Raw genomic sequence first — 13460 nt, forward strand, 5'->3', positions numbered from 1 at the left:
TCTATATACCTTGTCCACAGAAGACACACATAAGGTAGTTCAAGAGGTTGTCAAAATGATGTCAATAGCAATTCCTGTTGTCTTGATCAACAAGAAGTCATAATGAACACACTGTCAAGACAGGAAACAAGAAGTCCACAAGAAGTCTGCAGAAAGGAAAAATCCAGATTCATATAAGGGTGTGACAAATGGTATGTTTTCTAAAAAAAAATGCGATGTTGGCCTCTTGAGCAGATATCGGCAATTTCAGTGTGCAAAAAAGGGGCATTGGTGGACGAGTTACGGATACGAATTTACCACTGAGGTACTCATCATTATCCCGGATATCAATACTGAAAGTATCTCCAGGGCGTCTTTTGTTTATCGCGGGTGACGAATTTTTATAGTTGTCATAGTACGAGAAACATGAAATAGCGCGGAGCAATGCTTTCGCGACATGCAACGGCGTCACAAGTGGTATTTTAGAGTGTTTTCTTCTTTTTTTAATTGCCGAAAGAATGAGGGCACCAAACACAAGCTTTCACTTTTAGCAGGCGACATTTTCAGCTAGCACTGCATGAGGCAAGACAATATAATGGTTTGCGCCAAGGAACTCTATTGATGATCCCAAGCATAACCGGTTTAGATATTTTTCGTGATGCTTCCGAAGGGTCAGCTGTGTCTTCCTGGAAATTGCACCCTAATCAACAACGTATTAATAATGGCAATGATCTCGTGATGTTACACGTAAGGTGTGTCAGCCTGTTTTTGTGGCGACATGTTGCAAGTGCCGTAACGCAAAGTTGAAGATCGGGGTGCACTTCAGTAACTTTTCAAGTAATTTTAAGTTGTGCGCTGTGACAGACGGGATACAGTGCTTGGTTACTTATTTTATTGGGAATTATTTCAGTTGTTCTGTTTATTGTAGTTCAACATGAATCCGATGGAATTAAAACTGATTGATTTGATGCGCTCATTCCGATGATCAACGGTGTATAAATCATTTCCATCGACCGAGGTCTACGACTACTGGTGCTCCTCACTGATTACCAAGAACCAGAAGCCACGGAAGCTAACTAGCCGGCAAAGAGATCCCTAATTGCTCAGCACTGCTTTCCTCCTTTCGAGTACACGCTAGAAAGTTTTGAATTATGCGCAAACGCGCTCTCACACTACGTATCAGGGCAGCTATAATTGGCATCACGCATTAAGGCTTTTCAAATAAATAAATAAATAAACAATGGGGAATACTTATTGTGTTCCCAATCCGTTTATCAAAATTTAGAACCGTAACCGTATATGATTCATCCTCCATCAAACATACGCATTATGAAGAGATACGTTCTGCCAAACGCCGCTTCTGCACGACATTCAGTCTCGATTAAGGTCGCTACAAACAAGTTTTGTAATCAAGTCGCTCAGCTGTACACGTCTGTGTGTGATACATTATCTCGTGAGTGCACTAATATATGGCGTAACCGATATTGCCTGTGTTGTTGGCCCTTGATTTCGTGACCGCAAAAGTGCGATCAGTCATAGTGACCCGTGTGAAACCCGCCTTGCGGCGTTGTTGGCTATGGTCACCTGCTTTTGTCGTCTGTATTCTTCTGGCATTATTAAGCTACTCAAAATATTGTGATCGCGGATGCGAGACACAGGGCGCGGTATAGACCTTCACCTGACCTGTGAGTGTGAGGTCGATACGCCTTATCAGATAATTGTGATCGTCAGTGATCGTGAGTCAAAATGCCGACCTCTGAGTACAACCCAAGAGCACACGAGACTTCGCCTGAATGTATTCTGGTGAAGGAGCTGTTGCAGGGGATACAGATCCCGAGTGAGGGGTTCTTCTGTATCTTTCCTGAAATCTGCATCTCGTACCGAGGATCGTATCGCATCTCGTAACGTGACCTTAGCATCTCAGCATAACAGCCAGTTAAGCGATGCCATTTTAAAGACCATAACACCTGAAAGTTTTTTAGAGAAGCACATGTTGCAGCATTCATTAAGAATTCTACTGAACAGCTCGCTAATGACGTGCTGTTGTAACATTTTCAAAACATCTCCATCCGGTCCGCCGTAGCGCAGGCTAACTTTCCCCTCATTCTTTCATCATAATAAACATATATCCACCTTTCTTGCGGCTATCTTAATCAGACATATACCTAGAAGAAATATTTTCATGTCAGCGTAACATGTTCATGGAGTACTGTATCCCCCTTTCCTGAGGATATATCAATCAATCATATACATAGAAGAAACAATAACGTGACCTTCTCATCTCAGCATAGCACGTTAATTGAATGTTGTATCCCCTTGTCACGTTGTGATGTATTAGTTTTTATTGATTGTGTCGTTTCCTGGAAATGGTAATGGCAGTTCAACAAATAAGCTGTGCGACACGTGTTGGGCTGAATTAATTTCATTTCATTTATTTACTTTAAAGACCCTTGTGAAGGAAATTACATAAACGGGGGAAGTTTTGTAACAAGACAAACACCAAAAACGATGTACACAAAAATGCACAAAATTCATTTACTCAACACATAGATAGAAATTCATTCGTTTTGAAAATGATCATAGCAATTGGAAATAAATGACGATATATTTCGGTCTGATGCTATGTGGGCAGGAAGGTCATTCCAGTTTGATACCATCAGCTGGTGTGGAGAGTAGAGGAATATTTTGGTTCGCGTAGGTGGAGCAAGTACTTTGTACGGGTGATCAAGTCGTGGAAATAACTTGTGAGGGGGTTGACAGTAACTGGAGTGTGGAAGGGGGGTGACCGTAATATAACTTATGAAAGAACGCCAGGCCTGATACCTTTCGTCTGGTAATCAAAGGAGTAAGAGAGAGTTGGGCTTTAATGGCTGAGACGCTGGAAAAAAGGATGATAATCACGAACAATAAACCGCGCTGCTGTGTTCTGTACAGATTCTACTTTATCGATTAAGAGATGTTGGGATGGGTTCCAGATTGTTGAGGCATATTCCAGCTGTGGTCGGACTAAGGTTGTGTAAGCGAGAGACTTCGTTTCAGGTGAGGCCAGGTGCAGGTGACGCTTAATAAAGCCTAATGATTTATTTGCTTGAGTCACGATGGTGTTGATGTGTGAGGTCCAGGTGAAGTCGCTTGTTATAGTGACACCGATATATTTATACGCAGAGGTTCTTTGCAGTGAAGAATGCGGAGTTGTGTATGTATACATATATGGGACTGTCAAAGAAGTGACTGTCATGCATTTAGATTTATCGTCATTGATTTCCATAAGCCATTTAGAACACCAGGAATAAAGAATCTCGCAATCCCTTACTGATTTGATACTTCGGTAAATAATACAATTGTCTGCATACAACCTGATTGTTGATTGAACAGAGTCAGGTAAATCGCTAACGTACATAAAAAACAGGATAGGACCCAACACAATGCCTTGAGGGCCTCCGGACTTCACCAAACTGTGTGGAGACTTTTTACCATCCATGGTAACCGATTGATATCTATTTTGAAGCAAAGCACGCAACCATTTTAGAACTTGAGGATGTAGCTTGTAGTTAGCAGTCTTTAGAAGGAGTCGTTTTTGGGGGACCTTATCAAAAGCCTATTTTAAAATCAATAAATAAGGCGTCAGTTTGACCATTTGAATGCAGGCAATTGTGAAGATCGGTCACTAATTTAAATAGTTGTTTCTCGCACGAGAAATGCTTTCGAAAGCCATGTTGGTTTTTGAAAAGAATACCCTTAGCATCAAGATGGTTCATTATATGAGAAACCAGTATGTGCTCTAGAATTTTGCGTGGGATTGATGTCAGCGAGATCGGGCAGTAATTTTCCACTGAGCTAAGAATTCCGCTTTTATGGATGGGTATAATATTGGCTTGCAACCAGCCGACGGGTAATTCACCTTCACATAGAGAATCTTGATAAAGGCAACTCAGGAGGAGGCTGGAGTACTGGACCGTTCACTTTAGAATTTTGCTATCGATGCCATCTGGCCCCCCTGAGCATGTGTTAGGTAGCTTACCTATTAATGTTGTTATGCCCAATGGATTGATAATTACTGGATACATCTCTTGCGGTACTTGTAGGGTTGAAACGTCAAGGGGGGAGGGGAACTTTCTTCAGTGAATACAGAGGAAAAGAAGCGGTCGAATTTACCAGCTGCCTCCTCAGCTGTGCAAGTTTTCCCATTATCTTTTAAGATAACGAGAGATTTCCCGCGTACTTTCAGATTAATTATTTTCCAGGCTTGTTTTGAGTTTGTTTTTAAAATATGTCGTAAATCGTCCTGGAAGAAGCTAGTTTTCCTCATCTTCACTTCTTTTTTATGTAGCTTACGACACTCATAACAGGCCATCCATTTCTCCGCAGTATTTTTTCTTTTGGCCTTGCGAAATAGTCTTTTCTTTTTATTATCTGGTCTTTGCAAAGAGCGATTGAACCATGGGGAAGACTGTGTTTACTACCTCGGTACTGTGATGCAAGGAACGAAACGTTCGCGCACTGTGAGAAGGGCATCCCTTTTGCGAATCCAGTTATCATTGATGGAGTAGTCATGACATGTATTCAAAAAGTTCTTGATGAAGGTTGAAAGGTACAAGTCAATTTGCGCTGTATTTGCCTTCTTATAATCCCAGATTTTGGTACTGCGTTGAGTCATTTTCATAAATTGGATATTTGTATCGATAAGCACAACGTCAAGATCGCTTGATCCTCTAATATGAACCGGTGGTGAGGAAGTAATTTCGTCATACACAAGAAATAAATCCAACAAGGCGTTTCCACGTGTAGGAAGCGTTATCACCTGTGATAAGCCATGGAAAACGCAAATGTCTATAAAATCAGTACACATGTGGGTGTTCCTGGAACCACTGTCGACAGTGGGATCCCGCCAGTTTATCGAAGGAAGGTTAAAATCGCCACCGATAACTAAATTACTGTTCGGATAAGATTCCACGATTTGGTTTAAACAAAGTTGCAGCCTACAGACAAAGGTGTCGGTATACCCTGGGGGCCTATAGCATACGCAGACAACGGTACTTGGGAAAGTGTGCAGTCGCACACACACAAAAATATTGAAATCTCATGGGAAACAATGCTCTTGTCTACACCCACGATAACGCACCCTCCCCTCGATAAACGGCTGTCCTTTCGATAAAGAACAGCCTAGACTAAGGTGGCCTAGACTAATTCAGGAGCATCTAAGACGTGTCCAGACCACTGTGTGAGTTGTGGGCCAGTTGAGCTGCAAAAAAAATAAAATAAAAAATAGGTAGAAAATAAAATAGAAATAGAGTGGAGAGAAACAATTTATTTGAAAATCGACGATGCCGCGGCGAAGAAACCGCTCCGGGGTGACCAGCGGCAGCCATGTTGGTAGTTGGCACCAAGCAGTTGCAGAGATCGACGACAGGTGGCCACTTAGTTGCAAGGCATCACACCAGATGGCGGCACCATCATACCTCTAGACGAGAAAGACTGAGAACAAGATACTAGCGGCAGGTAAAAATGGCAGCACTGGTAAACAAGTCTAGGTATGCGAGAGAAAAGGTCTAACCGCTACTGCTAAAACAGCACGGAGAAAACAGTACACATCGGGGAAAAAGGCTTACGGGGGCGATCGCTTAGGCCTAACCACAGCGTCACAACACTATGCAGCTAACACAAGGCGGGAACCACTGGGCACACATCGCTAAACATGCGTCAACACGAACAAAAGGCTTGCTCACCGCAAAACAAGTCTAAACATGCGAGAAAAGGCTTAACACGAGCGCGGTCAAATCACTCGTTGGTCACTGCTAAACACGGCAAGCATGCGAGAAAAGGAGTGCGTCAAATCACTTACCTTTTCCCCCGCGGCGACTGCTCATCAGCCAGGCAGAAACTCAGCGAGCGCGGGGAGCGCACGTCTGCTTTCCGCGACAGCCAGAGGGAAACTGACTGAGGCGACGCGCCGCGGCATCTATGGATGCGCGCGCGGGCTCCTAGCGCCCTCTGCGCCGCCCGCGGGTGTTTTCGGTTTCGGGTCTCCGCTGCGCGCGCGCTCCTAGCGGCGACGGGTGACTTCTGAGTTTCGGTTTCACTCTCCTTTCTTTGCGCGCGCGTTTATCTGTATAAAGGCAGCGCGCACCCCGCTCGCGTCATCAATACGCGAAGATGTTCAGCTACCACTCGTTACAAAATTGTTCCCGCACCCACGCTTCTTGGGAAGAAGTGGAGAAGGAATGTTTCAGCAGCGAAAGTCCCCGCAACGAGATGTCACTGCTTTTCGCTACGTGATAGACATGGCAGTTTTGGCAGTATAGGACAAGCGCTATCTCGTGGATGCCGTACGTTCCTTCCCTTACGGAAGCTGCGAATACGGTAGGCTGTGATGACGATTTGACGCGTACAGGATTACGATAGTACTCTTTCTTTGTTCCACTGTCACTCGATCCCTGACGACGACGCTCTCGGGCTCTCTTCCGGGTTTTCCGATGCTGCACAAAGAAAGAGTACTATCATAATCCTGTACGCGTCAAATCGTCATCACAGCCTACCGTATTTGCAGCTTCCGTAAGGGAAGGAATGTACGGCATCCACGAGATAGCGCTTGTCGTCGTAGGGGACCAAGCTCTTCTTGAGTCTCAAAATGGTGTACATTGTTTGCTTTATACTCTGGATGGTGCACTGCTTCTGAGAGACCTTCTTTTCATTGAACAGAGAATCTCGGTACACTTCGTGCAATAAATGTTTCCTCACCACGTCTTTCTTAACTCCTTTCGCTCTCGCGATCTGTTTGTGTGACCCAGCCAAGAGAATGCTGTACATTTTCGCTCGGATGGCTACGACTTCCTGAATAACACCACCTCCCGTCTCGTCTTTGAAGTACCCCATCTGGTTCGCATGTTCGTCGTTGAAAAGCGGGTGGTCCGGTGGATAGGAGGACAGATCTAGCTCATGCTCAATTTTCATCAGCTGCTGTTCAAGGCTTTCACACGTGAAAGAAAAAATTAGGCTGTCCGTATCGCTATAGATCAATTGCACTGGACACGTCAAGCGACAAAAGAGAGACTCATAGATGAAACTGTACATTCAGACTTTGGATATTTCTAGAATGGCAAAGCCCACGTAAAGGGGGTGCGTGCATTTGATGCGACGCTGTTTCATCTCGTATAAGATGCCCTTGTCACTCAGAATGAGAAAATGCTGGCAGTCGACTGAGCTAGCTTTTCGGAGCGCGGTTTCTTTGTCGTAGGCTAGGGCATACTTTTTCATGCGTCTCTCATTTTGTATCGTCTTACCGAACGTACTGTTCGACATGGTTTTGTACAGAAGTCGCTCGAATTTCGTGGACGCGGCATTCCTCAACGCGACGTTCCTCTGCACGAAGGTTCGCAGAAAGTTGTCTTGCCGGAACGAGATGATGCTGTGAACACGTTTTATTTTCATGCCCTACCTCACGTACAGTGCGAGCAATGCATAATGAACGACATAGCGTTCTTTGTCGTAACACGTCAGCAAGAGTTTTTTTGTGGGAGGGGTGTTCAGTGCCAACGCATCTTTCAAGTACTGCTGGTAGGGGGACAGTTCGTTCTCGTCCACGCACCTGTGTTCGGATGCCAGGGGAAAATCCCTGGTGAGCGCGTGCGGTTCTTCGGGATACGACAAGTCTACTACGTAGACGTAACCCACTTCCGAATCGTGAGGAATGTTGAGAAAATCGATCTCGCTCCACCTCGAAGGATCGACCCATTCAAAAGTACCTGTCGGGAGATGGAAAGTCATCGCGTACGGGTACAAACTGTTGACGTCGAGATACTGGATAAAAGTTTTTTTCTTTCTGGGGGTCGTAATCGTCGCACGCCTCGTGATTAGCCCGACAGTATCTGTGGAAGCTGTTACAAATGCCTCCCCTGATTCCCTTCTCGATCCTTTCGTACATCTCTTGGTCGCTTATGAGCTCGAGTTTGATATTGGTGAGCTTCAGAGCGCTACTCCACGCATAACTGGCGAGGGACACGGTGCGTAAGATATGTATCCCATCCGTCTCTAGCGCAATCTTTCTGAAATACAGCACGATGTCGCACAGCTGACAGGTGTCGAGCGTGACGTAGAGACACGTGTAATCTCCTAGGTCCTTACATTCGAACAATTCGAAAATCTCGAGGGCGTACTGATAGTCCTCGTCCGTGATCTCTTCGTCGTTCAGGTCACTTTTGAAAGCTTCCTTTGGCAGTAGTGCGGGCAAATTGTAGGTTTTGAAACTGTCGACGAAGGTGAACGGGTAAATTCCCTTCCTGAGAAGGCGACGGAAACAGTCACCAAACATTTGGCGGGTGCAATGAGACGCACTCTCGCCACCGCTGGAGAGGAGCGTTTCCACCAGGTTAGACAACGAGAGGTTGAAAAACTGCGTGGTATCGCGGAAATGGAGCTCGCCAATATTGAAGCCTCGTATTTTTTCTGTGGTAGACGCTAAGATCCACGGTTCTCCTATATTTAGAACGTGCATGTGGCGGAGAAGGGAGCTCAAATCGTGTTGCAGGTTGTGCACGCACACGACGAGTTCTTTGGTGTTACGACACGTAAGGTTACACGTATCACACAGCGTCGCAACAAAATTCGAGGAACCGGGGTCTACGAAACGGGTGTGGTCGTGATGCGACACCTTCCGCGTATGTCGTTAAATTCGCACCCGCAAAATTCGCAGTGCGTCGAGCACTCGTGTCGAACAAGGTCTACCACACTCATGACCAACGGTGAGGGAAGACGGTTCAGCCTATCGATTTGTTCGCTAAATCACTTCAGTGCGAGCAAGCATTTTTCTGCCGCGTTAGGTCCCAAATAGCCATCTACACCCATTATTTTCCCATCACAACTTCTCACTAGCACGATGCTGTACGAGCTCTTCCTGTGCACACTCGAGGCGTCCTTAACGAGTGCATCCTTTTCCAAGACGCTCTCCATGTCCAACACCGCAAAATAGGAGTAGGGATGCATGTACTGTATCTTGGTGAAGGAGACGCTCTCCCCCGCTTTTGGCATTTCGAGAATTACTTTGTTTACGTCTCGACACAGGCGTTCGTGCTGCTCCAACGCCCCTCTCGTCCTATAACCGCTCGTGCATTTCTCACAATAAAAATAGTCACCTCGTCCCATGGAAGTGCTAAACTTTCTGATTCCATAGAAATGCTCCCTAACCTCGAGCAGGTGGACTTTATCCTGATAGAGCGTGCAGGGAATCCGCCCGGTAGATATCGAACTCGTCTGCTCGTCGAACACGTAGATGTACACGGAGATTTTGTTTTTTCTCTCCCACAGGGAAATGTCTTCGTAAGTGACTGGAAAGCAGGGCGGCCAGTACGTTACACGCGTCTCCGTATTCCAAGGATTCATGTATTTGTGGTATCTGACATAATCCTTTGTGTTGTTCGTCAAAGGATGCAAGAGTGCCAGCACGCTATACTTGAAACACTCGTTTTCGTGATTCGGTGGAAGTTTGACGTTTGTGAGAGTTTTTGTTTTTCTCTTCAACATTACGGAAAGCTCGATCGTGCACCCAATCCGCTTCGGTTTTAAGCGCGTTAGTTTTAAGTCGACACATTGGACGTCGTTCGAGGTGAAACCAGATCCTTCTCTCGCATAGTTTTGTACGCTTTGCGAGGACTCTGCGATTGCAGCATTTATCGCGCCTTCGATTTCTTGACGGTTATGAACCACAGTAAAAAAGACGGCCATAGCAATGGGAAGAGACGTGCTGGATTCCATGGAGGGCTCTGGAAACAACAATGGGAAGAAACGCCGCAAACGACAACACAAGGCGCCGACACACGACGCACCTGCAGATATCTTTGGTACGCCGTGAAGGTCACACATCCGCTGCGCGCGCTCCGTCATGACGTCAACGAAAGCAAAAATACAGACGCAGCGGTCACCGCATTGTCTAACGAGTGATGTGATGATATTCGAACCCCCTTCCATTCAATACTAGTGGAAGATACTTCGTACCAACTCTTTCATCCAGTCAACGGGGTAAATAATTCCGTGATCGAATTTTCTATCCAAAATTTACAAAAGGCACACTTGGATCTCAAAGGCAGTTTCGTGTCTTTGACCGCCCGCATTGTTCGCGACGACGGGGAAGAAATGGACGAGAAAGATGTCGTTTTCCCAATCAACCACCTGTAGAGCGGCATGTTTAAGACGGTCACCGTTTATGCGAACAACAAGCTCGTCAGTTCCAACGAGTTGTACGCCTACAGGAGTATTTTGGACGTCGTGCTTCATTCCACACCCATGGCTCAAGAAACAGTGCGCGCGGCTGGACTTTATGTCGAGGACGACGAACATTTAAAGAACGATTATGACGTCTCGTCTCGCGGTCCGAAACAACGTTACGAAGCGACGAAGGGTTGAAAATACTTTAACCTGGTCGGTCAGATCAATACCAACCTGTTTCACCAGCCGCGCCTGATGGTACCTGCCGTCGAAATTCGCGTCGTTTTCCTGTTAAACAACGACGAATTTAAACTCGTATCGGTCCGCAACGACAAGAAAACGAGGTGGACATTAAAGAAATGATGTTACACTTGAAAAAGGTGACGCTGGCACCTTCCCTATTTTTGGAATACGACCGGCGGCTTCAGACCACGCCGGCCATCTACGTGTTACGCGGATTGAAAACCAAGGTGCGGAGCTTGAGTGCCGGGAGCTTGGACGCTCACTTTGAAAACGTTTATCCCGAAAGGGTACCTTCCAAATTATGCGCCGTCCTGCTCGCCACGTCCGACTTTCTCGGCGACATCCAATCGAACCCCTACAAATTCCGCCATTACGACCTGTCTCATTCGATGCTCTCCGTGGACGGCCAGCAAGTGCGAGCCGAGTACGACTTTCAGAACGACTTCGTCAAAATTCACTACTTTAACTTCTTGCAAGAACTGGGAGAGAAACATTTCAAGTATAGCTACGAGTGATTTAAAACGAACAGGTTCCTTCTCTACTTCAACTTGGGCGTGTACAAGTGTTCTTCTCCTTCGCATTGGAACGAGTGGCGATAAGGAAACGTTCGCCTGCAATTACGCTTCGTAACGCCCTTCCACACGCGGTCACCGTCCTCTTGATTTCCGAGTGTCCCAAGCTCATGTGCGTCGACAAGGACCGTACGGTCACCTTCCCATAGAAAAGGTGTACGAGAGCGACATCTTGGAACTCGTGTCCCTGAACCCCCTCGCTTCCTCCATGCTGAGAGGCATTTGCGCTTCCGACGAAGCCTTCGTTTTACGCGAGCCCGGCTATTTAATCATCAATACCGAAGAGCGAAGAAAGCGCGGGCAGCACTGGGTGCTCTACCTGAAAAACTACGACGGGTCTGCCGTGTTTTTCGACAGATACGGACTTCCCCCCATCGAAGCAAGCCTTCGAAGGACTTTACCTGCAGTGGACGAGTATAACGACAAGTGTATTCAATCACCCTTTTCGCCTTACTGCGGGCTTTTTTGTATCTACGTAGCCACGCGCATGTCGAAACGCTACAGCTTGAAAAATTGTGTATCCATGTTTTCCTGTAACCTCGAAGACAATGACGAAACAATAAAACGTCTCTTCGTGAACGGACTCGTTTCGTAAAATAGTCCATTTATTTTTTCACGACATACACAAGACGCTTGCGAGACGATCTTCCAACGTGCTGACCCGACGCTCGTCGTCGCCGGTCACCGTGACGTCGAGGGATGTGTGGAGAAGCCAGTAGTGACGGATGATAGGTCGGTTGAAACCCGCGTTGATGAGACACGGGTCGACTGTCTCTCCTCGTCTATACTTTTCCAACAGCTCGAGCCTGTAACCTACGAAACGCTTCATTTTCTTCGCAATCTTCTCACTGACGGTGAACAGACGTAAGGGTATCGTCTTGAGAATCGAGGGAAAGTCTCCCTCGCAGCTATCGCCATGAATATAATCGCGTAATGGCAGCAAGTTCCGATACATTCGCGTTTGCTCAAAGGTTGCAAACCTCTGCTCGGGCGTCATGACTGAGACGGAATGAGAGTAGACAGCGTTTTTTATTTCTCGTTACACATGAATGAGGCTCCAACTTTGGTTTCGTAGCCGGGAAGACAGCCCAAATACGGACGAAGGCTCGAGTCTAACCAATGGCTGGGATTTCTCGACCAGAGTCCACCACAACGACAGGTGGTCAGTTGATCGCTGATCCGCAAAAAGAAGGTCTTCGGAGGAGGCTTGAAGGTTAGGACCAGGGGTAGATCTCCCGTCAGTAGCCATTCGTAATCTGCAACGAAAGGTTGCGTGAGAAACGCGTGTTTTTTTATCTCAAACACACACACGTACAATCTTCTCCAGTCACAGAGTGACACTGATGGTCCATCTTCTCCATCTTCCTTCAATAGTCGAAGTTCTTCGCAACGTACGTCGAACGGTACCGTCCGACAGCCGAGAAACGGGCGAATCAATCGGTCTGTAAAATGCTTTTGCTCTGAAAAAAAATGTGACTGGTTATGGTTATAGAACGTATTAAAAAATAACGAGGTAGCGTACCTTTGGACCACAATCCACCGCAATTGGTGCAGAAGAAGCGGGCGCTGCCAATCTCCCGAAATATGTGAGGCGGGAAAAAACGACTTCACGCGCAGCAAAAGTGTTGTAAACTGGAAACGAAACTCTTCAAACATTTCGACGATGATGACGACATGGGTATTACTTACGAGGATCTACCAAGCGGATTATGATGGCACAAGAATGACGATCAAACGTTCGCTTCGACATTTATAGTAAAGCTTTTCCTCTCACTCTCTATGACGTCATTGAACGTGTTTGTACATGTTAGGACGTGTTTGTACATGTTTGGACGTGTTGAGACACGGCGAACCGTCGAAGTCGTCCCTGGACACACCACCTAGTTTCCTTTTGATTGTTTAAATATGCCTGCGCAAATAAATTCCTGTCAGTTGAGAGTTTGCAGATACATTTGTCTCCTTGTTTTAACCGCCCTTCGTCCCGTCTCAGTGCTGCATTGTAGCGACATGTCCCTGGACACACTACTTTTTCTCTCTCCCTCTCTATGACGTCACTGAACGTGTTTGCACATGTTTGGACGTGTTGAGACACGGGCTCTACGATAAGAAAAACGTCACGCAGCACGAATTAGACTAGTGGTTAGTGCGTCGCGTTCAGTGTAGAAGGTTCCTGGGTTCGAATCCCACACTGGATCTTCTCGTCGTCATGTAGAAGTTGGTCCAGAGTGTTAGCTAGACATTAGTGTAATGTTTTATTCAACGTCGATGGTATCATTGTCATATGCGACATCACAAAGAAAAAAGGCGCGAAAGACGGAAGGCGGGGTGGTCAAAGTACAGACGACACCGTCGCAATGCGAGGAGGAGGAGAGCGATGTAGCGCCTATAAAACGTGCTCTGATTCTACGACGATTGATAGGAAGCCCACGAGGGGCATTCATCCGTGACGTGAGACGTTTCGTGGAGCAA

This window comes from Ornithodoros turicata, chromosome 1 (assembly GCF_037126465.1).
Source record: "Ornithodoros turicata isolate Travis chromosome 1, ASM3712646v1, whole genome shotgun sequence".
In the NCBI taxonomy this organism is placed as follows: Eukaryota; Metazoa; Arthropoda; class Arachnida; order Ixodida; family Argasidae; genus Ornithodoros; species Ornithodoros turicata.